The sequence below is a fragment of the Gopherus evgoodei genome, chromosome 5 (assembly GCF_007399415.2).
Source record: "Gopherus evgoodei ecotype Sinaloan lineage chromosome 5, rGopEvg1_v1.p, whole genome shotgun sequence".
In the NCBI taxonomy this organism is placed as follows: Eukaryota; Metazoa; Chordata; order Testudines; family Testudinidae; genus Gopherus; species Gopherus evgoodei.
In genome coordinates this window covers 81,719,544-81,743,789 of record NC_044326.1, presented here as the reverse complement: position 1 = coordinate 81,743,789, position 24,246 = coordinate 81,719,544, and the positions used below count along the sequence as shown (strand labels likewise).

The window sequence follows — 24,246 nt, the reverse complement described above, 5'->3', positions numbered from 1 at the left end:
CAAGGCCAGAAGGGACCATTGTGATCATCTAGTAGGACCTCTGCACATCAGAGGCCATAGAACATCCCCCAAAATAATTCCTGGAGCATCTCTGTAAGAAAAAAGATCCCAACCTGATTTAAAAATGACCAGAGACATATAGTCCACCAGGACCTTTGGTAAATTCAGACCTTCTTTCTCTCTCAGCCTATTTCTCAGCTCTCTTCCCTCTCCCTTTGTCTCTGGTTCCCTCTCCCCCTCCCTGGCAGCCCTGCCTAGCACAGCCCTGATTGGGCCGGGGGGAGGCCCCACCTGCCGCGGAGTGCGTGGCTGGGGAGGGGACAGGAGGAGCGGCTGCAGTCCGCTGGCCAAATACACGTTTCAAACATGAGTTTGCCGGAGCCAGAAGCTCTGGGAGCGGAGCAGTGCCTTCCCCAGAGGCTCTGAGCGGGCATAGGGACAAAGCAGGAGGCAGCGCAGAGCTCGCGCTATGGTGAGCGAAGGCGATTTCGGGCAAGCGAGATGCGCGAGTCTCTCTCTTTTGGGGACAGACTCAAACTCCGGTAGCGCACCAGAAGCGGGCGGGGGTCAGCAGCGCTGTTTGGGGGGGCGGCGCCCTGTTGTGCTGGGGAGGGGGTGAGGGAGCGTCCCGTCTGCATAGCTGGGTTGCTCCCGTGCAGCAGCAGGTGAGGACGGGAAACAGGTGGCTCTGGGGTGTCTGGTTGTTACCCCCCCATCCCCACCAGGAGCAGCGGGGACGCTGAGCAGCGCTGGGAAGGAGCTCAGCCCTCATACACCCCCCGACTGATTCCCCCCCGTGTCCCTCACCGGTTTTCACCCCTTTCCCCTCCCCACCGCTGTTCGCCCCTTGTCCGCAGTACGGATTCGTCAATCACGCCCTGGAGCTGCTGGTGATCCGGAATTACGGCCTGGAGGTTTGGGAGGACATCAAGTAAGTGCCACCCCCGGCTCGCTGCGAGGGGTCCCGGCTCGCTCTGTCCAGGAGCCGCCTCCCCTCGGGGCAAGATGCGCCCCCCCTTACCCCTGCTGTTCGCCCCGATCCGCCCCTGGCCTGCCCCCGTGCGGATCGTGGCTCCCTTTCCCCGTAGGGATCCCCCCGCCCGGGCACTCTGCGCGGCAGGCGCGTTTGGTTCCCACGCTCCTGTCAGGGCGGGAGGGAGCCGAGGCAGCCGCAGCAGCCCGGGGGACACGGGTCAGGGCCGCGGGGCGAGAGGCAGCTCCCGGCTCGCTGGCGCTTGGTGAGCAGCATCGCCCGGGTTCGTGGGAAGGAAGGAGCAAGGTCGGTTCCACCGACTCAGCAGCCTCCTGAATGGGCCGATCCGAGCTCAGTTGCTCGTGGGAATGTTGCAAACGCGCCAGCGGCCTCCAGCGCTGATTCCAGCTGAGCTCCCGGGTGAGAGTCCAGGGGCTCCAGCGCATCCCCGCTCGCAGCCCGATCCCTTCTTCACACAGCGACAGCTGAGCTAGGCTGAGTGCAGTGAGGCACAGGATATTTATTAGTGCATATGGAGAAATGTATGTTGCGCGCATTCATTACGGTTTAGGATGCCTCTCTCTGCATAGGAACGTGTAAGCAGTAACTCTATGGCTTGAAATATGTATGGAATATGGGAAACTAGGTTAGCTGACAAAATAACGATTTGTAACGCTCACTTTGCTTAACCCAGGCCCATGACTGTCTACTGACAAATGCGTAGTAAATACAACAGGAGTCCACATATATGGTTTTTGTATATTTCTATTTAATATTTGACATAATCTCCAAACAAACTGGAATGTTAAGTTAGGATGTGCACTTACTGGAGCTTGGTATATTGTGCTTTTATAAAAGACCTCACCAATTGATAGTAGATGTCAAGTTAGTGAAATCAGACTGGGTAGCTATCTCATTCTTTTTCTGGATGTTTTTCTGAATTTATATATAAAATAAAATGTACAAACATGTATTTAGTCAACATAATTATTTTATACTGTATCTAATTTTACACTATGTCTTCAGTTTATACTTTTTATTGCATATTTTCTGAGAAGAAATGGAACCCAAGAACTGTTCTATAAACATTTTTACTAAAAGTTTGCCTTTTTCTACTAATTTCCTCAGCCTCACTATTTTTAATTTTAAAAAGTTGTTTTTGTTTATGACTATATGCTTATAGTTTCTTTGTTGGGTTGATGGAGTTCTTTCTGCTTCAGTGGCACTAAGTTAAGATTAACATAGGACTTAGTAGTTAACTTTTTAAAAATCAGATGAATGTATAAACACTTGAAAAAGCTTCTCTCTGATATAAAAGAGTAGTTTTATGCATCTTATGTACTCTGTCAAGCTGATCCATTGCTGCTCCTAAAATGGCTGTATTTTCAGAAGTGTCTGTTTGGCCAAGTATGCACTGAGATGGCTTTCTTGTGTTCTGTGGCTGAATTAACAGCAGGAAAACTCTTAACTAGAGATTTAACATTAATAAAAAATGTATATTAAGGTGCACATGGCTAGTCTCTGTCACAGTATGGCGGCTTGTATCATACGCTTGTTGATCTGTGGGTTACTCTATACTGCATTAGTTAGTTTAGGCAAACTTAATAAGACTTCTGACAGACACTGTAATTTTTGAGGAAAACAGCATATGTGCTCACTCTAAGACTTTCCATTCTGCAATTATAGAATAATCTAACTGAAGAATTCTTCATTGGAAAATGTAAAGCAATAACAAAACAAAAGATGCTTGTGTTGGCTTATTCATTACATTAGTTAGGCAGTGAACAACGTGGGCTTTTAGTAACTCTAAATGGCCTAATCCAACAACCATTGCTCAGGCAAAACTGTCATAGATGTCATTAGGTGGTTTCCTTGAGTCAGGAATATGGGATCAGCCCCCAACTGCAGAAAATAGGGTGAGGGAACATGTAAATTAAACTAAGCAAGAGGTGATATTTCTAATTTTTCCAGCAATTATGATAATACAAGACAAACACGGATTTCAGTTATGGAAATCTTCCTCCATGAAATCAACTGCAAAATGAGGTGAATATTCTGAGTTATGCCATTCAAATGTGATATAAATACACTTAATGGGAAATTCAGTTTACTATATAATGGTACTTAAGACAGCTCTTGGCTCATCAAGGCCGTACATATGGCTGTGGATTCTGTAGCTCTGATCAGTGTTCTCTTTACCAATCATAAGAGCATAGGATGAGCCACTAGATAAATGTGAGGTAGCATGTGGAGTATTGAGCAGCTGGACTGGTTATATGGAAGCCTTTACAAGCAGCCAGGGAAAATGAGGAGAAAGGAGAGAGGAAATATGTTTTTGATGTTTGTCTCTTGGCATTATGTCAGTCTGCAATGATTCTCATGAAGCAAATACCATCACAGAATGTCAGGATGTTGTGCAGTGATTATCATGTTTTGACTTTGCTGATAAAATGACTCCCCCATCTTTTCTACCATTGACTTAGCTATGTCTGCATATGCATTTAAAATAATGAAAAGTTTTCTGACAAAAAGAATAAAGGACATCACAGGATAATATTAATGGTTGTGTCCAATTGGCAAAGAGGACATACATGAAGGAAAAAGTCCATAGATCTTTGTCTTACTCTGAGTAATGTTTGGTTAATTGTCTCTCCACATCCCAGAGAGATGTAGGGAGGCCAGCCTAACCATGGTGTAGACAGTGCTAGGTCGACGGAACACATTGGAAGGCAATTGAAACCTTATTATGTAATGGAGAAGAACATAAAATATCACAGACAGTGTACATACATATGCTGTGCACTTGAAATATTGTGATTAAAAACTGTAAAAACAAACCAACCAGAAACCAATAAAATGTTTTATTGTGTTACAAAAATTATATTTGTTTGTTTTGTTAAAAACTGGCTGTGAAATGTTATAATTTTGGAAATTATTCTATAAAATATCTCAGAATTTTTGGAAATACTGGGAAACAAATAGAATGCTGTTCTAAAATAGGTACAAAGAAAGGTATTAAGGAAATGCATTTGTCTTCATAAGGCAGATATATTTTGACAGGATTTTGCAGCTTTTGTAGAGATTCAGAAAGACTGTATTCAGCATACACACAAACTTTTTATTTTTTTAAAACAGCTTCAGAATGGAAATTACAAGCCTTTAAAATATTTGTAAATGGTTTACTGGAAAGGTTTACTGGAAACTAAAGTAAGATATGCCTTATGTAATTTTGCAGTGTTGACATCTAGAAATCTAGATGCCATGTTGCATATTTTGTTAGCAATTCAAAACTGAATTATGCGATGCTAACATTTTTTTGTTGCTAGTCATACATTCAGTTCTAAATCACTTTTCAAACCATTTTGTCCACATAGTTATGACAACATTACATTTATTCAATTGTTTAGCATTATATTGAAGTTTTGCACCAAATAAATTTTAAAGGACAAAAAAATTGAGCCATTTGATGTAACATTTGAAGATTCCTTCTAACAGATATTCAATAACCTGACATGGTTTTAAAATGTAGAGTTCCAGTAGGTTTTAAATGGGCTATTTGTACCAATGGTACGGAATCATACTTATTAGAGAAATGTGATTCTTTAAAATAATATTTAGAGCTTCAGCCTCAGTTCAGGAAAGAATGCATCCTTTTGAATACAGAGCTTAAACACACACACAACTTTAAAATTCTATTGGAACTTAAGCACCTTCTTAAAATCAAGCAGGTGTGATGGATTTAAGCAGTTGCATCAGTGCTTTCCTGTACCAGGACCTAAACCCAGAAGTAATTGATTGTTTTCGTTTAATAAGGACTCCAGAATTTGCTGAATACAGCAGTTTGTAGTATTAATTTAAATTCTTGTTTATTGCTCTGCTGGTATGAAGCAATTGAAGAGACTGTTCTGTCATCTCTAATGAAGCCTTTTACACATGTTGCACAGCTATTGATTACTACTGATTAAGTTATGTGCTGTTATCCAGAGTTGTTGTTTCTGCTAATGTCATTCCGAGATACACAGCTAATGTTCTTTAGACATTCTTAGTTCCTCATTTATTTCACATAGTGTGTATTGTATACGTCTTCATTCTTTCCTCTATGGAGTTTGGAGGAGCTTTTGTTTTGTTTTGAATTTTCTGGTAACAGTTTCTAAATGGTAGACTGATCTGACATTCAGCAGTGTGTGATACAGTGGGATTTTCTCCCCTAAGGAAAAGAAAGTGAAATGCTTTACTGCATGATAGTCTAAGTCAGAGCACTACTATTCTCTAGGGGTAAATTTCAGCTCAGGGCATAGGGCCCACACAAGGTTCTGTGCACCATTTCAGCTCCATAAGATGACTTTTAGGGTCTTGCACAGGCCCTCTACCTTTAGATGAATTTCACAGTATAAAAATGTGTGGATTTTGAGGCGGGAGGGGTTTATATTTAACAACTGAGCCTGCTGGCAGTTGCTCTAATAATTTTTTCTTTAATATTATGTTATGACTTTTATTTTATTTAAAGTAGCATCCATGCCACCTCTAAATTTTTTTTATTCTTTAACTTTTAGCCTTAGGGCCTATCACAGAGTATGATGCCCCACACTCTGCTTCTCACTTTGCAAGCAATCCTTACACACTCCTGAGTAAGTTCACCACTGTATACTTTATCTACAAATTCTTTATACAGTTTTGTGTCCCCACAGCATAAGACTTTCCTCAAGCTTCTACCTGCTCTGTAAGTATGGGGAGAGGGGTAAAGAGATCTCACTTCTCTGAGATCATGAGCTTCTTTGCCTACTCTCCCTCCCAATCCCCTCTGTTTCCCTTCCTGTCTCTTATTTAACAGCCCTCAGCTGATGAGCTGAATCTCCTTATTAACTGGTTAATTACTCAGTCCTAATCAATTGTCTCACAATTTGGCCTATGTGGAATGCTTACAAAGTGCATGGAATGTTCACCCAGCTCTGGGCTACTCCATTCTGTCAGAAGGCCTTTTTGACTGATCTCAATTTACTGGAAATCCCCCTTTCTAAAATTTAGCAGGACTGTTACTTTTTTGGTACCTTACCTGACCATTGGATGTTGAACCTAATTATATTGTGATCCCTATTACTTAGCGACTCAGCTGCTGTCACTTCTTGAATTAGCTTCCCTGTGTTACTTAAGACTTAGTGAAAATTAGCATCTCCTATTGTGTGTGCTCTAGATCTAGCTGTTGCAAGAAGCAATCACTTAAAATGTCATTAAATTGTTTCTCTGAACCTTGTCTTGTTGTGCCATTAGATCAGTTTATATGTGTTTTTTTTTTAATCACTATTATAATTTTGTTAGATTTTATTGCCTCTTTGATCTCTCTCTATGATGGTACTCAGTTGCTTTTACTTGATCTGCAGGTCAGTAGTATAGTCTTACTAATGTATTTACATTCTTACAGCTTGGGGGTTTGTCCATATAGGCTCAACTGTGTGGTCCTCTCCACTCACAAGTTTTATCTCACTGGATTCTATGAAATTCTTTAAAAACAGCTGCTCCCCAGTCTCTTTAACCTAGTCTGTCTGTCTTATGTAGTTTATAGTGAGGTATTACAGTATCCCAATGGCTTTTGTCATTTTCCCCAGGTCTCCATAATGCCTATTATCTCAATGTCTTGCTCCACTGCAGGGCATTCTAGCTCACCTGCTTTTGTTTTTAAACTTCCTGCCTTTGTATAGAGACATATATAGTTTTTATTCTTGACTAGGAGCCTGTCTTTTTATTTAACTCCTCAGTTCAGTTTGTCTCATTTTCTTTTCATTTTCCCTGTTACTAGTATTGTTCATTTGTAGTGCAGTAGCACCCAGAGGTCCCAATCTGCATTGATATTCTATCATGCTGGATGCTCTACAAATATATATACCCTATAAAGATTCAGTACCTGCCAGGAGGAGTTTACAATCTAACTGAAGACAAGATGCAAGTGAGGGTAGGGAGAGTAAGGGTAGCAGGATTACATTCAACCAGTTGTCAAGTGATATGAATAACTTGATAGTTGTTGTTCATTTGAAGGATTTTTTAAATTAATAAATAAGATCAGCAGTCTCTGACTGTCCTTCGTTCTAGCCAATGTTACTGGGCTGATTTCTTGTAGATGTCACAGCAGAGGTGAGCCTTGAGGATGAATGAAGAATGGGTAGTGACTTTACATATTATTTCACAGAGGGCATTTCCTGTGTAAGGGACTTGGCTCCATCTCTCAGGCATTGTGCCTTGTCTGGGTGCATGGGGTGGCTATACTGTATCTTTTTAGGAGATGCAGCAACTTTCTCCCTCTCCAGCTGCAAAAAGGGAGCAACACCCTGAAGAATTTTTCCACAGAGGGTTATCTCGGCACTGTGGTGCTTGGTGCTCTGCCTGGGGCTGTGTCATGTATGAATCGGCCTACTCACAGCTGTGTGTATTGGCACACTCTGTTGAAAACTGGTCAATCCTATAGTGGAGGAACTGAGGGAGAATGCATTAGCTGAGTACACAGTGATCCAGAAAGCAGGGTATGTATGCCATCATGGCAGGTGTGAGCCAGTTCCAAAGATTTGATTAAAGGTGGAAGAGTCTGGCCCTTAGGGCTTCATTTGCACTGCTTATTCTCATGTAGAGCAACTTCTGCATGTAGTCTAGTAAGTTAGGTGGCAGTAAAAACTAGTCAATGTGAGGAACAGGTTTGGAATCAGTATTCTAGTTATTTCCCCTCTGCAGTTGGTTCAATGTGTAAAGTTGAAATGAAAATTTAATTAAATGCACATTTATGAATGGAAGGCTCCACCAACCAGAATATGGGAGATGGTCAGCAGAAAAATAACTAATTATTTACAGTTTACTTTTTCCTCTCATAGAAATCCTCCTGGCTCTTTATTTCAGTGACATGCTGGGGTGTCACAGATTCCAGAGATTACAGTGACACTTCTGGAATCTGAGATGTAATAACAAGAATAGGGGTTGCTACTAAAAAAAGCCAACATATAGCAATAGTTATAAGATGGTGGTTATTGAGGTACTAGGGTCAGGAAATAACTGCAGTATAGGGATATATTGTGTGATAGTGAGGGATATTTTAATTGTGACCAAGGTAAATGTGTATTTAACCTAGTTTTCATTTTAGCCTTGTATTTCACTTTGGATTGATGCAGGTGGAAACAGTTACATCTTGTTCAGGAAAAGCTGATTTCTCTCTGCATCAAATGCAGAAATTATTTACATGTGGAAGAGCTTTATGATTGCAGAATACCTCAGCAAGATTTTCAGTTTATTACATGGAAAAATGGCTAGTTCTGCATTTTTGTGTAATTATTTCTGTGATTAAAAAACAAAACAATATACAATCATGTTCTCCTTTCTTGGCTATGGGAAGGGTTTTGTTGCATGCTCTCACTAACAGCTGTGCAGCTCCCTATTCATCATTGCATGGACTCCAAAGCCTAAAATATTTGTTGCAGGGCCAGTTTCTTTAACTTTCACTGCTGAAAATGGCCAGATTTCCATGTATTTGGAGAACATACGTGTCAACCCAACTTTTGACTCCTCTCATTTTTCCTAAATTATTTCCCCATTGTCCGTTTAGTTTGCTGAAAGTACAAAATCACTCTATTTGTGTTCTGAAAGTGCTGCACTAATTCAAATGTGGTGGAATGAGACCCTGTTTGTTGTTTGGCGCAGACATTCCTGTAAAACCCAGTTGGGAAAAATCACAAACATCATTGACATCTACACTATGGTTTTCAAGATAGAATTTTAGTTTTCCCATACAGGAAGAATGGTCTGAAGGGAAGGGCAGCCATGTGGTAAAGCTACTCAGGAAATCTGGATTCAATTCCTGGCTGTGCCGTAGATTTCTTGTGTAGGTTCCTCTGTGCTTCAGTTTCCGATCTGTAAAATGGGAATAGTAATACTTCCTTTTTCTTGATGTTTATCTGTTTTATTTATTTTAGACTGTAAGCTCTTCAGGGCAAGTATTGTCATTTACTATAATATATTTGTACAGGGCTGTCACCTCAGTCATGGCTTCCTACGTACTAATACCAAAAATAAATAAATAAATACAATCAGTGACAGATTTAGACAAAGCAGTTAAACTAACCATGTGCAAGGTAACATTGGTTCACTATCTCAATCAAAGAAGCACAGCTGACGCTAGACCACAGGGTAATCAATAGCATTTCTTCCTAAGCAAAAGCTAGAAAAGAGTTTGCATTTGTTGACTAAATGCAAAACACATTGATTGCATGTAAGCCTAGCCAAAATTAAGAGAAAAGTAATTAAATCCAAGCCACAGACATTCTGCTGACTAGAGCAGATTAACATAGTAGATCTTATTCCGTTAGGAGAGCACAGACAGTCATTATAAAATATGTCTGTGTTGCTTTAGAACTGGTCAGTACAGTACAGCAGAACATGATTTTCCACAAACCTTTTCTGAGAACATTTTACAGTGTTAAGTAATACAATTATAATTGTAGATAATAGATAAGGGAGGAATTAAAAAGTAAAGGGAAGCAATAAAAGGTGTCTTTTCAGATTGGATTTAAAGAGATGGTGAGTCACTGAGGCAGGCAGCGAGTTACAGGATTACTGTTTCTAGGTGGCAGGAACAAGAAAGGAGAAGATTCCTCTTGTTCCAGTTGTGGCCAGAATTTGTTATGAACAAAGTAAAGTGGAGCTGGATGAGATGAGAAACTGAGAAGAACAGTAAGCAGGAACAAAGCTCTATGTAAGGGGCTGGAGGAAGTCCATGGAGAGTTTTAATTGCAATGCAGGCAATTTTAACTGATTCTGAAGTGCCACTCATGTTCAATTCTGAAGTATGATGTGACTATTTATACCTGTGAGGAAGCAGGTAGAAGTATTCTGCACATACTGGGAACTGACTTTTGGGGAAGTGAAAGAAACAGCTGCATTAATAGTCTAGATGAGAGGAGATATATGCACTGAAGTAGATTTTATCTTTAGTAATTGGAGAAAGATATCTATCAAATGCTAGATTAAAAGATAAAACTGCACAATCTAAAACATAAAGGAATAAAAAGTTATGCACATACTGATATAGGACATATCCCTTTACTATTTGCTTATTATGGTATGCAGGGCTGCAGACTAGTACAGTTTGCACCATATACATGGGAAGTGAAGCTTCCCAGCACCTAAACCTGTCCAACGCCAAATCTGAAAACATTGCTCTCTCTGTTTGAAAGATGATGCTTAAAGTCAATACTTCTGCCAATGTATACGATTTACCACTGCTCCAAGCAGTCACTATGTGGCTCTTCCAGTATAGCAGGATGAGGCTGAAAATTCTTAACTGAGCAAGAACATTGAGATATATGCCTATTTTAATACTCTTGAACATGAGATTTATCTTTAAAAAATCAATACCATTTTAAAATGGGGTATTCAGAATTTTATTGCTATTGCTGTAATTTCTGTACTAGATGGCTGATCTATCTGATGTTAGAAGAAAAATGTGATAGGCAAAGTTCTTATGCAAGTGTTTATATAACATATCACTACTATTTTATTTCAACAGTTACTGTACAACTAGTGGAAAACATTCATAATCTTAAGTCAAATATTAACAACTGCTTTCAGAGCTTCAATGCTAAACTTAGGTTTGGCTTTTAGCTACAGAGCTGCATTACTTTGGAATTCACTCCTGTTGTCAGTTTGATGTACTACTAGCAACGCAGGATTTAATCCTCTGTTATAAACAGAGTTGAAAACTCTGTGCAAAGTTTTATAATATTAATGTGTTATAAAGATAGTTGTAATGCTGTGGTTATGCACCACTGTTTCATTTCTGTGTTGCCCTAAGACTCCCTTGGAAATTAGATATTTTGTCTTGATTGAAATTTCCTGGTGCAAATATTTTAAGTACATTACAAAAATTCCAGTCTGATCTGGGCTCAAAATAAAGAAATAGCCAGGTTGTGATTCTAGCTCCACCTGTGTGAGTGAACAAAGCTGGAGAGGATGCTGAAGACTTCTTTCTTCCCTGTATTATGTACCTACATAGGGGACAAATCCTAGAGCAAAAACACCACAAGATTCAGAATTCTGCCAGCAGCATTAGATACTCCAAAAGAGGTTGTATTGGGCCCTCATCATGCTCCACTTTGGTATCCATTGGGAATGGAATGTGTGCCACCCTTCACAATAGAGATGTCAGAGTTGCTTCTTAGCATGCTTTTCACCAGTAGCACTCCTGCAGTGCTCCTGCCCACCAAGTTGCAGAGCTGCTATGTCTTCTACAAGTATAGGTTGTCTCTAAGAGATTTTATAGAATCCCTGCTAGCAAGTATGTGTGTAGTCTGAATTTTGGATTTTTCATTTTGTCATTTCATATATGTCTATAAACAGGTGGCTCCTTACAGAACACACAATAAGGTTTAACCATCCTTTATGGGGTTTCCAATGTAAACTTCCTCCCAGAGAAACTGGTTCGGTAAAACATTTCCTATTCGGGACAATACTCAATTACATGCTTAACTTTAAGTAAGTGCTGTCCTGAATAGGAATGGATTAAGCGGTTGTCTGAATGCTTTCCTGAAGCTGGGCTGGGGTTGTTCTTGGGCTGTTTTTAGGATTGCTCTCGAGATTTCTCTATCCCTATTCTTCTGTCTCTGATTAAAATTCACATTGCTTTATATCATGGCTTGGAGCTAATTGTAAGAGTGCCAGTGTGAACCAGTAAAGGAGCTCTGCACCTGCACATAGATTCTTAGAACTGGTCATTCTGTCACAAGACCACCAAAGAGCCATCAGATTAAATCAGCTTTGATCATTTGGCTGGAATCTAACTGGTAACCTATGATGAGCATGGTAAAAAAATCTAGATAAATAGGTAGAAAGTTTGCATATCTTATTATGATTCCCAGAGCCATCTAGTCTCTTAATATCAGAGTCTTCAAGCAGTCATTATCTTATTACTCCAGTCTCCAGTGTAATGAGACTTCTGGAAATTCATTCTGTCTCTAAATGTAATGAAATAATAAGTGCCTCGGCAACAGATGACTTAACCAATTGATATGTTAAGAAAATAATGAGTAAGCACAGAAATTGTTCTTGCTTTTTTTCCCCCTCTTTTTAATGGTGAGTGGGAAATGGTGTTGAATGGCCTTTTGTCTGAAAACTTACAATTATTTTTGATCTCTGTTCAGTACATTATTACAGCTATTATTACATTAGCTGTTGGGTCACAACAAAAAAAGGAGCCTGCCAATTCTCTGTCATGTCATAATACTCTTGTCACAGTCTCTGGGTAGGCTGCCCCTTCGGAGACCCTCATCCAGTCCTCCTTGTGCTTCACTTCTCTTTGGGATGGGATCCCGTAATCCAACTGCTTTCTGAGGAGGTCCCTGGCTTACACCCCTGTTGTTGCCAACAGTGATACCTAATGGGCCCAATGGATTTGGCACCTGCAAAATTTTCCTTTGGGAGCCTGTGAAAAGTAATAATATGCAGAGACACAGAAGCAGTTTCTTCATAGCAAAGTGTGATTTGCTTCCAAAATGCACATATTGCTCAGAGAAATTGATTTAAAACAACAAAGAGACCTATATGCATGCTGTTTTACCTACACCTGGCATTCTTCCCAAACTCTCCTATGTAGGTGGGATTTAGCTGTGGTGTTCAGCCCTGTTCCTCTTATGGATCAAGTGACAACCAGCTTGCAGCAGTGCAGACCCTGACTCTACCTCAGTCTGTGTCAGCCTGCAGTGGCAGACAACTTCTGCCTCCATTTCTGCAGGCTAAAAGAACAAGGAGTATTTGTGGCACCTTAGAGACTAACAGATTCATTTGAGCATAAGCTTTCCTAGGCTACAGCCCACTTCATCGGACACCACAGGTTAGTATCTTTGTAAGCTTTTAGAATCCTCTTTGATCTTAGATTTGGCCTGAGAAGAGGAGGCTTTGCCAGATTGGAGGGAGCCAGGAACCCCCATTGTTTGCCTAAGGAGCCTTGGTATTCTCTATGACATTACTTTATCTTTGTCATTGTTTTGCCTTTCCTACTTGCTTCCTTTAACAACCTCTTTTTATCTCACTCTATAACAAGTAATCCATTGTACATAAACACACAGAACTATGCACAATATTAATAAAAAGTAATTCAGATACTTCTGAATCAATAGGACAACTCACAGAGTAAGGGTATGGCTACACTTTCAGTTGTACAGCGCTGGGAGTTACAGCTGTCTTGGTACAGCTGTGTAGGGAAAGCGCTGCAGTGTGTCCACACTGACAGCTACCAGGGCTGCACTGTGGCCACATTTGCAGCACTGTTGGGAGTGGTGCATTGTGGGCAGCTATCCCAGCGTTCAAGTGGCTGCAACATGCTTTTCAAAACGGGGGTGGGGTGGAGTGTGACAGGGAGCGTGGGGGAGACAGAGAGAGTGGATTTTTGGAGCTCACACTGTTCTCAGCTCCCTGCCTTGCAAGTTCTAAGGACTGGAAGATACACAGCACCTATCTTCAATCATTTTAAAAGTTTTGACCCCTTCCCCCACCCCTCTCTTATTCACTAAATGCAAATTATGCACTCCTAAATTGCCGTCAGACCACATAAGCAGCTGCTCAACACGGACTCCCCTCTTTCTTCAAGCAAACAGCTGTGAACATTCCAAAGCAATTCCCCTGCCTCCGCTCGCTCGCTGGAGCAAAGAGCAGCTGTGTTTGTTTTTTAGATAAGTAGCTCCGGGGAGCTCAGAGTTCAGCCATTCTTCATGTTTGTTGTGAACAGGCATTCTGGGATACCTCCTAATACCCTGGAGGCCAATAACAGCATTTTTGGTGGCCACACTTGATGAGCAGTGCTGCATCATCAGCGCTGCAATCATTACACCCCAAGCAGACCAGGTGTACAGCCAGCGCTGCAGCCAGGGAGTTGCAGCGCTGGATGTGCCTTGCAGGTGTGGACAGTTACTAAGTTGCAGCGCTGTAAACCCACCATCAGCGCTGCAACTCTCCAGTGTAGCCAAGCCCTAAGGTACTACACAATGTGAGTAATAGTGACAGAATCTGGCTCTCATAGTATCCGGAAGAGCTGGGGTGTGAAATACAGAATACTACGGAATGTATATTGCTGACTCTTGACTGCAGTACAGGAGTTTGCAAGTTTCACATGACCTCTGGGCAATGGAGGTTAGAATCTTTAAGGAAATCCTATATTCAGTGTTTCCTTCTCAGGATTTCAGATGCAGGAATAAATGTCATCCCAGAGCTAGTAGGAAAATGAAATGTAGAGGAGGAAAAACATTTCATAAAGTGAAATGAAATATTTAAAAAATGAAACGCAAAGCTATACAATCTTGAATCAGTAACACTATATAGCCCTACATTTAAATTGCAAATCAATGCATTTTAAAACAAAATAGTAGGAATTAATTTACTTCTTAACTTACTTGCCAAGACCAGAGTTCTGGGATTGCTGTTTTCCCTGCTACAACTAATGACCTCACTAATATTTATTGGAAGGTAGTCTGTGAGACTGCAGCTCCCAGCTCCATGGTGTTGGTTAGTGAAACAACCATCTACTGAAGGCAGAAGAAGAAACTTGAAGGCCCTGGCTCAGTTACCTTCACATTTTAACTTACTTGTATCCTGAAATAGATTAGTTAACAGAAGCAAACAAAACATTGCAGAGGTAGGAGAGCTGTTTGGTGTTTCACAGCTTTGGAGCACAGTTTGGAGCTGCTTAAGCTTTGGTGTTTCACAGAATTCTCAGTAGAGAAAAATGTGAAATAACAAGAGTACCCCCACATTGTCTATGCCCTTTTGATTTTATTTTTCTCTGTTCCATATGTTTTCAGCCTCTCCATTACCATATCTTTTTCTCCTTCCTTTTGCTATTTTGTCACTTTCTTCTCTCCTTTTTTCCATCCTTTCCCACCTGTTTCCCATTGTATCCTTTTCTGGCTGTTTTAATTTTTCTCCTTGTTCTCCTTTATTTTTCCCCTTGTTTCCCCCCATTTTTTTCTCCCTTGTGAGGTAAGGAGCAGGAACTATTGTCTAGCAATAATAATTTGCACTTGGCAAAAAGTTTAACTAGATTAGAGAAACAGCTAGGGCTCTGATCTGCATGTGGATTACACAATGCGAATAGTCCCATTGTACTTCAGTAGAACTACTCACAGTGTTGCATGAAACTCCAGGACTGTGCAGGACTATGCAATTCTAGTAGATTTCCCCTTGCAGCTTGCTCCAAGTGCCAAGTGCTTTTGGTCTTGAGTTCTGCTTTGTTTTCAGCTACTTACTGATTGTCTTAGACTTAAGGTAAGTTTCACCACAACACACTGATATCAAAATGCCAATGATGTGTGGTGGGCCTGCCAAGCAGAAGCATTTCCGGAGTGGAAGCCCAGCAGGCTCTGTAGCTTAACTTCATTTATTTGAGCTACAAGACCGCACAATTATTTTAATAATTAATAATAAATATTGTTCCATCCTTTTGAAGGTTCAAAGCACCATGTAAACACTAGTGTATCAACATTGCCTGCCTCAGTTATTGGAAATATCGTCCCCATTTTACACATGTAGAAACATACAGCAAAATTAAGAGGGTTAAGGTCACACAAGAAGTTTGTGGCAGTGCTAGAAATAGAATCCTGAGGAACTAATTTGTTTTCAGTTGCCTTCCTATTCAAACTCGTACTTTGTGTCCAAATTTAGGGGTCAAGTATTTTTGTACATCTAAATCTGTGATTCTCCAGTTTCTTGTCCTTCAGTCTTCCCTCATATTTCAATTCCACCAAATTCCTTAGTTAGTTTTGTTCCACTTGTAGGCAAACTCTAGGGAGTGCTAATATTTGTCCAATTCAGGAAATCATCCCTGCTCAGAAGAGTGCTTAATTACATACCTAAGTCCTGAATATGTGTTGCCCTGAAGCAAGGCCTTAAGATGCCCGGAACTGAATGTAATAACTAAATTTTAAAAGGCTGGATGGTCTATTGTTCTGTGGAATACAGTATGCAAATTCAGTAGTTCTGGGAAATGCTGATTTTTTTACACTTACTCAAAGTGGTATTAGGTGTAGTTTGTAATATGCTAAATATTTTTAAATGTGTTAGTTGTTATAACTAGGACAGCAGCATAGATCAATCATGTTAATCAGTATTTGACAATATTTGGGGCAATGTTTAGGGCAATATTTGCAATGTTGAAGAGTTCTGAGGAGCTCAAAAGCTTGTCTCTTTCACCAACAGAAGATGGTTCAATAAAATATACTACCTCACCCACTTTGTCTTTTAATTAATCTTTTGGCTATACTTTGGAAAATATGACAGTGAATTCTGAAAGTTCAAAGTAATATATATGTCCCCTTTGACTTTTTAGGGAACTGGTTTTCAGTGAAAATGTTATTAAAACACTAAGACATTTTTAGAAATGATTTAGCTATTTCTAATGTAATGGATCTCAGATTTTTAGACCTAGATAACTTGTATTTCAGGCTGTTGTACAGATTTTTTTTAAATACTATGATTATTTTCAGATTCTCACCTCAGTCTTTGCACAAAGCTCCTACTGATGTCAAGGAAAGTTGCAAATACAGAACAGGGGCAGAACATGGCAATTAGCACTGAGATGTTTGCCTGCCTGTTGCTGTCATTTGCATATGCTGACTTTTCCTGTGCAGAAGTCATTCTAGAAGCATACTGTGCCATTTGCCAGTAGCTCTTCCTTTCCACAGTGACGAGAAAGCAGAATATTTTTAATGGAAGGATCTCACAGAAGAGCAGATGAGATAACTGCAGAAGTCCCACTGAAAACAATGGCTGGCATAGCATAGATTAAATAGCCTAAGAAATACCAAAATTTGCCTTCTGATTTATTTATTTTCCAATTTGTTGTATTCAACAAACAGATTCAGTAAAGCCTGTTTTGCATACACCTTAGTACAAAGGCTGACAACAAAAGTGTTTGTTTATTCACTGCAGTCAACCAATTGTGCTGTTTCTCTTAACAATATGTGTGCAAGATAATAAGCTGGCAAGCTTCCAAAGTACTGGAGAAGGGCAAACATAATACCTATCTGTAAAAAGGGGAACAAAGAAGACCTGAGGGATTATATATTGATACCTGGAAAGACATCAGAACAAATGATTAAACAATCAATTTTTAGCCGCCAGATGATAATAGGGGTATAAGTGATAGCCAGTATGAATTAATCAAGAAAAAATCATGCCAAACCAACCTAATTTCCTTCTTTGACAGTGCTACTTGCCTCGTGGATGGGAGAAGCAGTAGAAATGATAAATTTTGATTTTAATAAGGTTTCTGACTCTACCATGATAGTCTCATAAGCAAACTAGGGAAATATGGTCTAGATGAAATTACTATAAGGTGGGTGCACAACTGGTTGAAAAACCATAGTCAAAGAGTAGTTATCAATGGTTCACAGTCAAACTCGGGGTGTTGGATGGACATATTGACTGGTGTCCCATAGGGGGTCCGTTCTGAGTCTAGTACTATAAAATATTTTCATTAATTACTCAGATAGTGGAATGGAGAGTATGCTTTTGTGCAGCTGACACTAAGCTTGTGGGAGGGGTTGCCAGCCCTTTAGAGGACAGGATTAGAATTCAAAGCAACATTGACAAATTGGAGAATTGGTCTGAAAACAAGATGAAGGACAATAAAGACAAGTGCAAAGTACTACATGTAGAAAGGGAAAATCAAATACACAATTACAAAATGGAGAATAACTGGCTGAAAAGGATCTGGAGGTGAAAATGATTCACAAATTGAATACAGGTCAACAATGTGATGGAATTACAAAAACGCTAATATCATCCAGAGAGGTATTAACAGGAGTGCCAGATAAAACACTGGAGATAGCTGTGCTCTGCTTGGCACTGGTGAGAACTCAGCTGGAGAACTGTGTCCAATTCTGGGCACCACACTTTACAAAAGATGTGAACTAACTGAAGAGAGTACAGAGGAGAGCAACAAAAATAAAAGGTATAGAAAACCTGGCTGCTGAGAAAAGATTTAAAATAAACAAACAAAACCAGGCATGTTTAGTCTTGAGATAAGGAGATTGAGGGAGGACCTGATAACCGTTTTCAAATATGTTAAAGGCTCTTACAAAAAGGACTGTAATCAGTTGTTCTCCATGTACACTGAAGGAAGGACCAGACGTAGTGTACTTAATCTGCAGCAAGGGAGAGTTGGGTCAGATCAGTGGTCCCTAACGTGGTGCCCGCCGGTGCATTTATGTGCGCCCACCTAGTGCCCAGCAGGGGAGAGAAGCTGCAGCCCGGCACCTGATGGGGACAGAGAACTCAGGCTACAAGCGTGGTGTTCTCTGTTCCCAGCAGGCGCGGGGCCCGCCTAATGCCCAGCAGGGGAGATAAACTGCTGCCCCGTGCCTGCCGGGGATAGAGAACTCCGGGGCTGCAGGCTGTGGGCGCTGGTGTTCTTGGTCCCTGGCAAGTGAGGGGCCTTGGCATAAGCCAGAGAGAAACCGCAGCCCTGTGCCTGCCAGGGACAGAGAACTCCGGGGCTGCAGGCCAGGCGCTGGTGTTCTCTATCCTCGCAGCTTCTCTTTTCTCTCTGGATTCATATATTATGTTATATTAAATATGATGTTTTTTGTATTATTTAATGTACAAATACAAAATAAGCCTTGAAAAATTGTTGGCGCCCGCCACACTCTTCTGAAAACATGAATGTGCTACTGGCCACAAAAAGGTTGGGGACCACTGGGTTAGATAATAGAAAAAGAAACTTTCTAAGTATAAGGAAGCTAAGTAATGAAACAGGCTTCCAAGGGAGGTTGTGGAATCCCTATCATTGGAGGTTTTTAAAAACATGATTTGACAAACACCTGCCAGAGATGGTCTAGAATACCTCTCGAGATCCCTTTCAGCCCTGTGTTTCTGCGATAATTTTAATCCTGCCTCATCTGCACAAAAATGTTTCACTTTCTGTTTGCTCCATAAATTTGGGGAAAGAATAAAAACCACTCAGCCGAAAGAGGTGTGGCCTCTCAAGATTTAAAGGCCCTGGGGAACCAGCTGTGCCTGGGAGACCCAGAGCCTTTAAATCAACCAGGGGCTCCCAGCTGCAAAGGTGTCTGGGAGCCCCCTGGGGCTCAGGGGCAAATTAAAGGGCCCGGGGCTCTGGCCGCCAGGGGGAACCCCGAGCTTTGCGGGGCTGGGGTAGGGATTTAAAGGGCCTAAAATTCCTGCTGCTGGGGGAAGCCCGGAGCCCTTTAAATCCTGGCCCCACCCTGACCACCAGAGCCATGGCCAGGCTTTAAAGGGCTCTGGGCTGCCCGAAGTGGCTGGGAGCTCTGAGCCCTTTAAATCTCAGCCGCGGTTGGGATTTAAAGGGCTCAGGGCTGCCTGCAGCTATAGGCAGCCCAAAGCCCTTTCAATCCCCGCCGTGGAAGTCGATGCGGTCCAGCGCGGCGTACTGCCTCTTGCCAGTACGCCGGACCAGACCGGACCGGCTTACTTTCAACTCTGACTGTATGTATGTGTATGTGTATGAATGTGTCACAAACAATGCAGCTGCAGCCTGCCATCGACCAGCAGCGACCCCAGCAACCGGCCCCTGTGGGCTGCTGCCTGCAGAGAGCCAGCAGGTGCCGCTGGGCTGGGTCTGCCAAGGAGTAAGTAAACAAGGCAAAAACCACAGCCAGCCAGCCAGGGAGGGAGCCGGGGTGGGAGGGAGGGGAAGTCAGGAGTGAATGAAGGACAACTGGAATAGGCTTCATGAAATATGAGATATAAGATATTTAGAGAAAGTTTTGTCAATTTCAGCCTCTGCACTCTGCAGGCAGGACAAAACAAAAAGAGATCTGAGATTGCACCCGATGTCCTAAGGACATTTCAGGTGTTTAAATCAATATATAAAGAGGGTGGATTGGAATGAAAACTACCATTTCTTTCAAAGGAGGCACAATAATTTCCCTGAATATTCAGTTTTCCCCTCCAGTCCCTTTGTGGTTTTGTCTATGGAGGCTATTTGCTTTCCCTGTGAATCTGTCGTTGCTTTAGCAAAATTGCATTGCCCAAAATAAGCCCTAATCATCATGACACATCTTTCCACCATATTCTCCATATTTTTTGTTTTGTGTTTTTTGAACAGTAACATTTCAAAGAGGATCTGCAAGCAGTTTGGACATCACAACCATGATCCTCTGCTGGGGAGGGAATGGGATAGATTTGAACTTGGAAATGGTTCCTGATTTTGATTGTGTTTAGGAGATCCCCTCATCCCAGGGGCAGAAAAGAACTGCCCCTGCCATGGTCACACACACCCAACAGCAACTGGGAGTGAAATTAACAAGGATGCCAGAAACGGCTCCTAACTCTGGGCACTGAACTGCACAGGGAACAGCTGAGTTTAAACTGTTCTTTTGCAGGCAGCAGCAGCAGGCATCTCAGCCAGTGTCCCTACTGCAAGCTAGAGCCTAGAGGAGAACCCATGCTGGGGGTAGGGGGGGAGGAATGCAGAGCCTTGTCTGCAGCCTGGCTGGAGGAGGGGGAGGGAGGAGCCAAGAAACCAATGTGACAGTGAGTTTTTCCCCTTCCACCTGCTTTTATTAGCTCTGGATTTAAGCTGTGCAGCCAAATGTTTGTGTTTGTTGTGTATATTCGTATTGGGGAGATCCCCTCATCCCGGGGGCAGAAAAGGACTGCCCCTGCCATGGTCAACACACCCTCCGCTCGACCCCCTCCCCCCAGCTACTGTAAGTGAAATTAACAAGGATGCCAGAAACCTAGCCCTGGGGGCTGAACCATCAGGGAACAGCTGAGTTTAAACTATTCTTATGCAGGATGCAGGCTTCTCTTTCCCTCCCTCAGTCAGTCTCCTTTTCTTACCGGTCCTCCGTACCAGCCCGTACCAGCTTACTTTCACTTCTTCCTACCTCTTAACTTGACAGCTCTCAAGGATCTCAGAAGATTTGGTTCAGTTGCTACTATCATGTCTACCACAATCACCTGCAAAAGTGCCAGAATGTCAAAAATCATGGGTGTGTTTTCTTTCAAATAGAAGAAAACATGCAAATCTCAGAATCTATTTCCATGACAACTGTGGCAAAACTCCTAGGATCTGATCCAACTACTGTTGGATCCTGAAAAACTGTTGTTGACTTCAATGGGAGTTGGCTTGGACCTTTCATGTTTACTCATAGTTATTAGTGATTTTTCTGTGTGAAAGACACAGTAGTGCTACAGGTGGCAAACACTGAGTCAGAAAAATCTGTGGTTAGAATTTGTTTATAAAATACTGTTTGCCTCAAAAGGGCTTAGTTTTCGAACAAATACATGGTATCTATAGATTTCAGGGAAGTGTTTGGTAAACAATTGCTTTTTAAACTTTCTGTTCATTATAATTTAAAATAGCGAACACAACAGTTGGTACCAGGAAATATTTAGCCATTTAGTGTCTTAATGCAATTGATGTTTTAAACCGCCACGTAGCTAAAACAATGGCAATTACTGTACTTGTGCAAGTTTGTGTCTTAATATGGCAAACACACGTTTAACTTTACTGATATGAAAAAGAGTGGTTTTGTTTGTTTCAAGGGCTGTAGGATTTTGGAATCTCTTAATGGCTTGTTTTTAAATTCATCCACTGTTATAAAAAAGGAACAACAAATCTGTTTGATCGTGAATATCAAACAGAAATAATAGTTATAGCCACTGTCAGAAGAAGGCTATTAATTTTCATATTATAATAAATTATTCATGGTATGACTGCAAATCAAGGGTGTGATTTTGCAGATATGCACAGAACTAACTTTATTCATGAGAGCAGTCCCATTGAAGTCATGGGACTACTTGGGTGAGTAAAGTTACTTGTGTGTGTATAAGCTTGTGGGATCAGGCTGTAAGTATGCAATTGGAGCGGAGGGAGCTAACAAGCAGTACACTTGACTGTCACGGTTTTCTTTACAATAATTTCATGTTATTGGACTTGCAATCTCTTTCTCATTTGTTGATTCCAACTTAAATTGTTTGAACTGTGGAAAAAATACTGTTCTCAGTCATATCCGTATAACTCCCATTGATTACCTTGGGAGTTGTACCTGAGGACAGGATTTTGCACTATAAGATCAAGAAAAGATTCTGTTAAGGGACTATTCATAGATTTATTTCTTTGACTCCTCATTATTATTCATTACAGTTATTCAGTTAAAAGCTTTATTGCTTTTTGACATATTGCAAATCAGAGAATAAGAGGAAAATATTATATATAAGTCTATGTATTTCACTTAGAAGCATGAAAATACAATTTCCCTACCATTTTGGATATTTTCCATTAGACAGAAAAAATGTATTCTGTTTTCATTGCTGTAGCATCTCTGTTTTGTTTACTTACTTATTTGTGCACCCGAGTCGTTTACCATGTCATCAGTGATGTTAGCACAGCCCAAGAAGCAAGACTTCTCAGTAAAAAGTGAGCTGAAATGCCTGGTCAAATACATGAATTTGTTTTAAAGTCCAAAATCGTTAAGGGGCTATCCTGTCCCTGCAGCTGCAAGCTCAGTGAACAGCCAAATGATGAGATTTCCCAGGGTTAGAGGGCTCAGGGTTCCATTCTACAAATAGTTCGGCTCTGTGGTAGCTGACTGCACTGAGGAATGGGGATTGGACAAGGGTAGGCAAGAGGATTTGCCACCATGAGGTGCTGTAGAGTCTGCTCCAGACTTTGGACTGCAGTAACTTCACTGGAGTGGTTCCACAGCCATTTTGCCCTGGGAGACAGAGGGTTCTTCCCATGCCACCTTCCCAGTATGGCAGTCCAACTACTTGGGCCAAGCTCTAAGAAGAGGATTTGCCCCTTAGAAAATACATATGTAAACCTAAAATGGCAAGTCTATTTTATACCAAACATTTGACAATCAGTTCTTCCTTTTAGCTACATGCTAAGATCTGGGTGTGGAATTCTGGGCTTATGCTGTGCTTTTAATTACATCTAGGGATGGATGTGTGTTATAATGTTTAGAGCTAGAGTTTGGACCACTTCCGCCCTCCCTAAAAGTTTAGCAGTGTTGGGATCCAAGGGTTTGTTTCAGCCTATTTTAGAGAGATATGTCACTTATAAAATCAGAACTGACACCAATCACCCCCAAAGTTCAGTGGTGTTTTGACGCTTGGATTTGGGTTGGGTCCATCTCTGGGAACATTGACTGTTAAATCATGATATTCATTTTTTTTCTCTTGTATTAATAGCTATAACTATTCACGCAACAGAAACGTAAGTCACGTTAGGTACAAAGCCTTTTACTTTATCTTTAAAATGTACACATCTGTGGTCTTTAAAGTCTACTCATGTATTTTATGGAGCCCTCATTTCCCATTGATTGCAATGGAGCCATTGAGGACTAAGGTGCTACTCAGCGTGAGGAGCAGTGGAAGAATTTGATTTAGGAAACTAACTATCCCCAAAGCCTCCCTCCGCTCCAAAGTTTTTTCTTCTCTTTATGGTCTATCTCTTGGCTGGACAGCTGGCTAATCTTGCAGTAGCAAAATTATTATTATTGGTCCTGTTTTCTCTGACATAACACATTTTTTAAAATAATAAAATATTAAGAATTAGGAGGAACTATCACACTAGACTGAGAGAAGCTCTTCATTGTGGCTCAGGGTGAGATATCAAGCAGGGGAGTAGCTGGGGTAATGTTTAGTAGTTAATTTGGATTTCATAATATGGTTTCATCCTTTCAGGAAGTCATTAAGACTTTTAAAGTAATGGTGATCTCATTAATGTTAAATTTCACTAATGATGTTTTGAAATATTAGTTTATAATCACTGCAATATTTCAGTAATTATTATGACTGCTTAATACTGTGGTACACCAACCTCTTAAGCTATTCAGTAGCACCAGATGTGCCGTGCCTTGGAGGCAGGCCTTGAAAGTGCTCCAGCTGTTAGGTCATCTAGTTGCCAGCCCTGATGGATCTCAATAACTACTTAGGGTATGTCTACACTATAGAATTATTCTGATTTTACATAAACCGGTTTTGTAAAACAGATTGTATAAAGTCGAGTGCACGCGGCCACACAAAGCACAATAATTCGGCGTCCATGTACCAAGGCTAGCATCGATTTCTGGAGCGTTGCACTGTGGGTAGCTATCCCGGAGCTATCCCATAGTTCACACAGTCTCCCCCGCCCATTGGAATTCTGGCTTGAGATCCCAATGCACGATGGTGCAAAAAGAGCATCACGAGTGATTCTGGGTAAATGTCGTCACTCAATCCTTCCTCCGTGAAAGCAACAGCAGACAACCATTTCGCGCCCT

At 41.2% G+C, this 24,246-nt stretch overlaps 1 protein-coding gene across 5 annotated transcripts in view; it reads left to right on the top strand.

Annotated features, from left to right (window-relative positions):
* The first annotated feature begins 329 nt into the window (after positions 1–329).
* The window catches only part of GUCY1A1 (guanylate cyclase 1 soluble subunit alpha 1), a 53,011-nt gene continuing 29,094 nt past the window's right edge, over positions 330–24,246 (top strand). For 2 of the 5 annotated variants that reach the window (XM_030564610.1, XM_030564606.1), the window contains exons 1-2: positions 330–472; positions 858–931. The gene's annotated coding sequence lies outside the window, so the exon portion shown is untranslated. Of the gene's footprint in view, positions 473–857; positions 932–1,328; positions 1,394–2,944; positions 3,020–24,246 lie in introns of those variants that run through there. The other 3 variants (XM_030564608.1, XM_030564609.1, XM_030564607.1) reach the window with 3 other exon arrangements.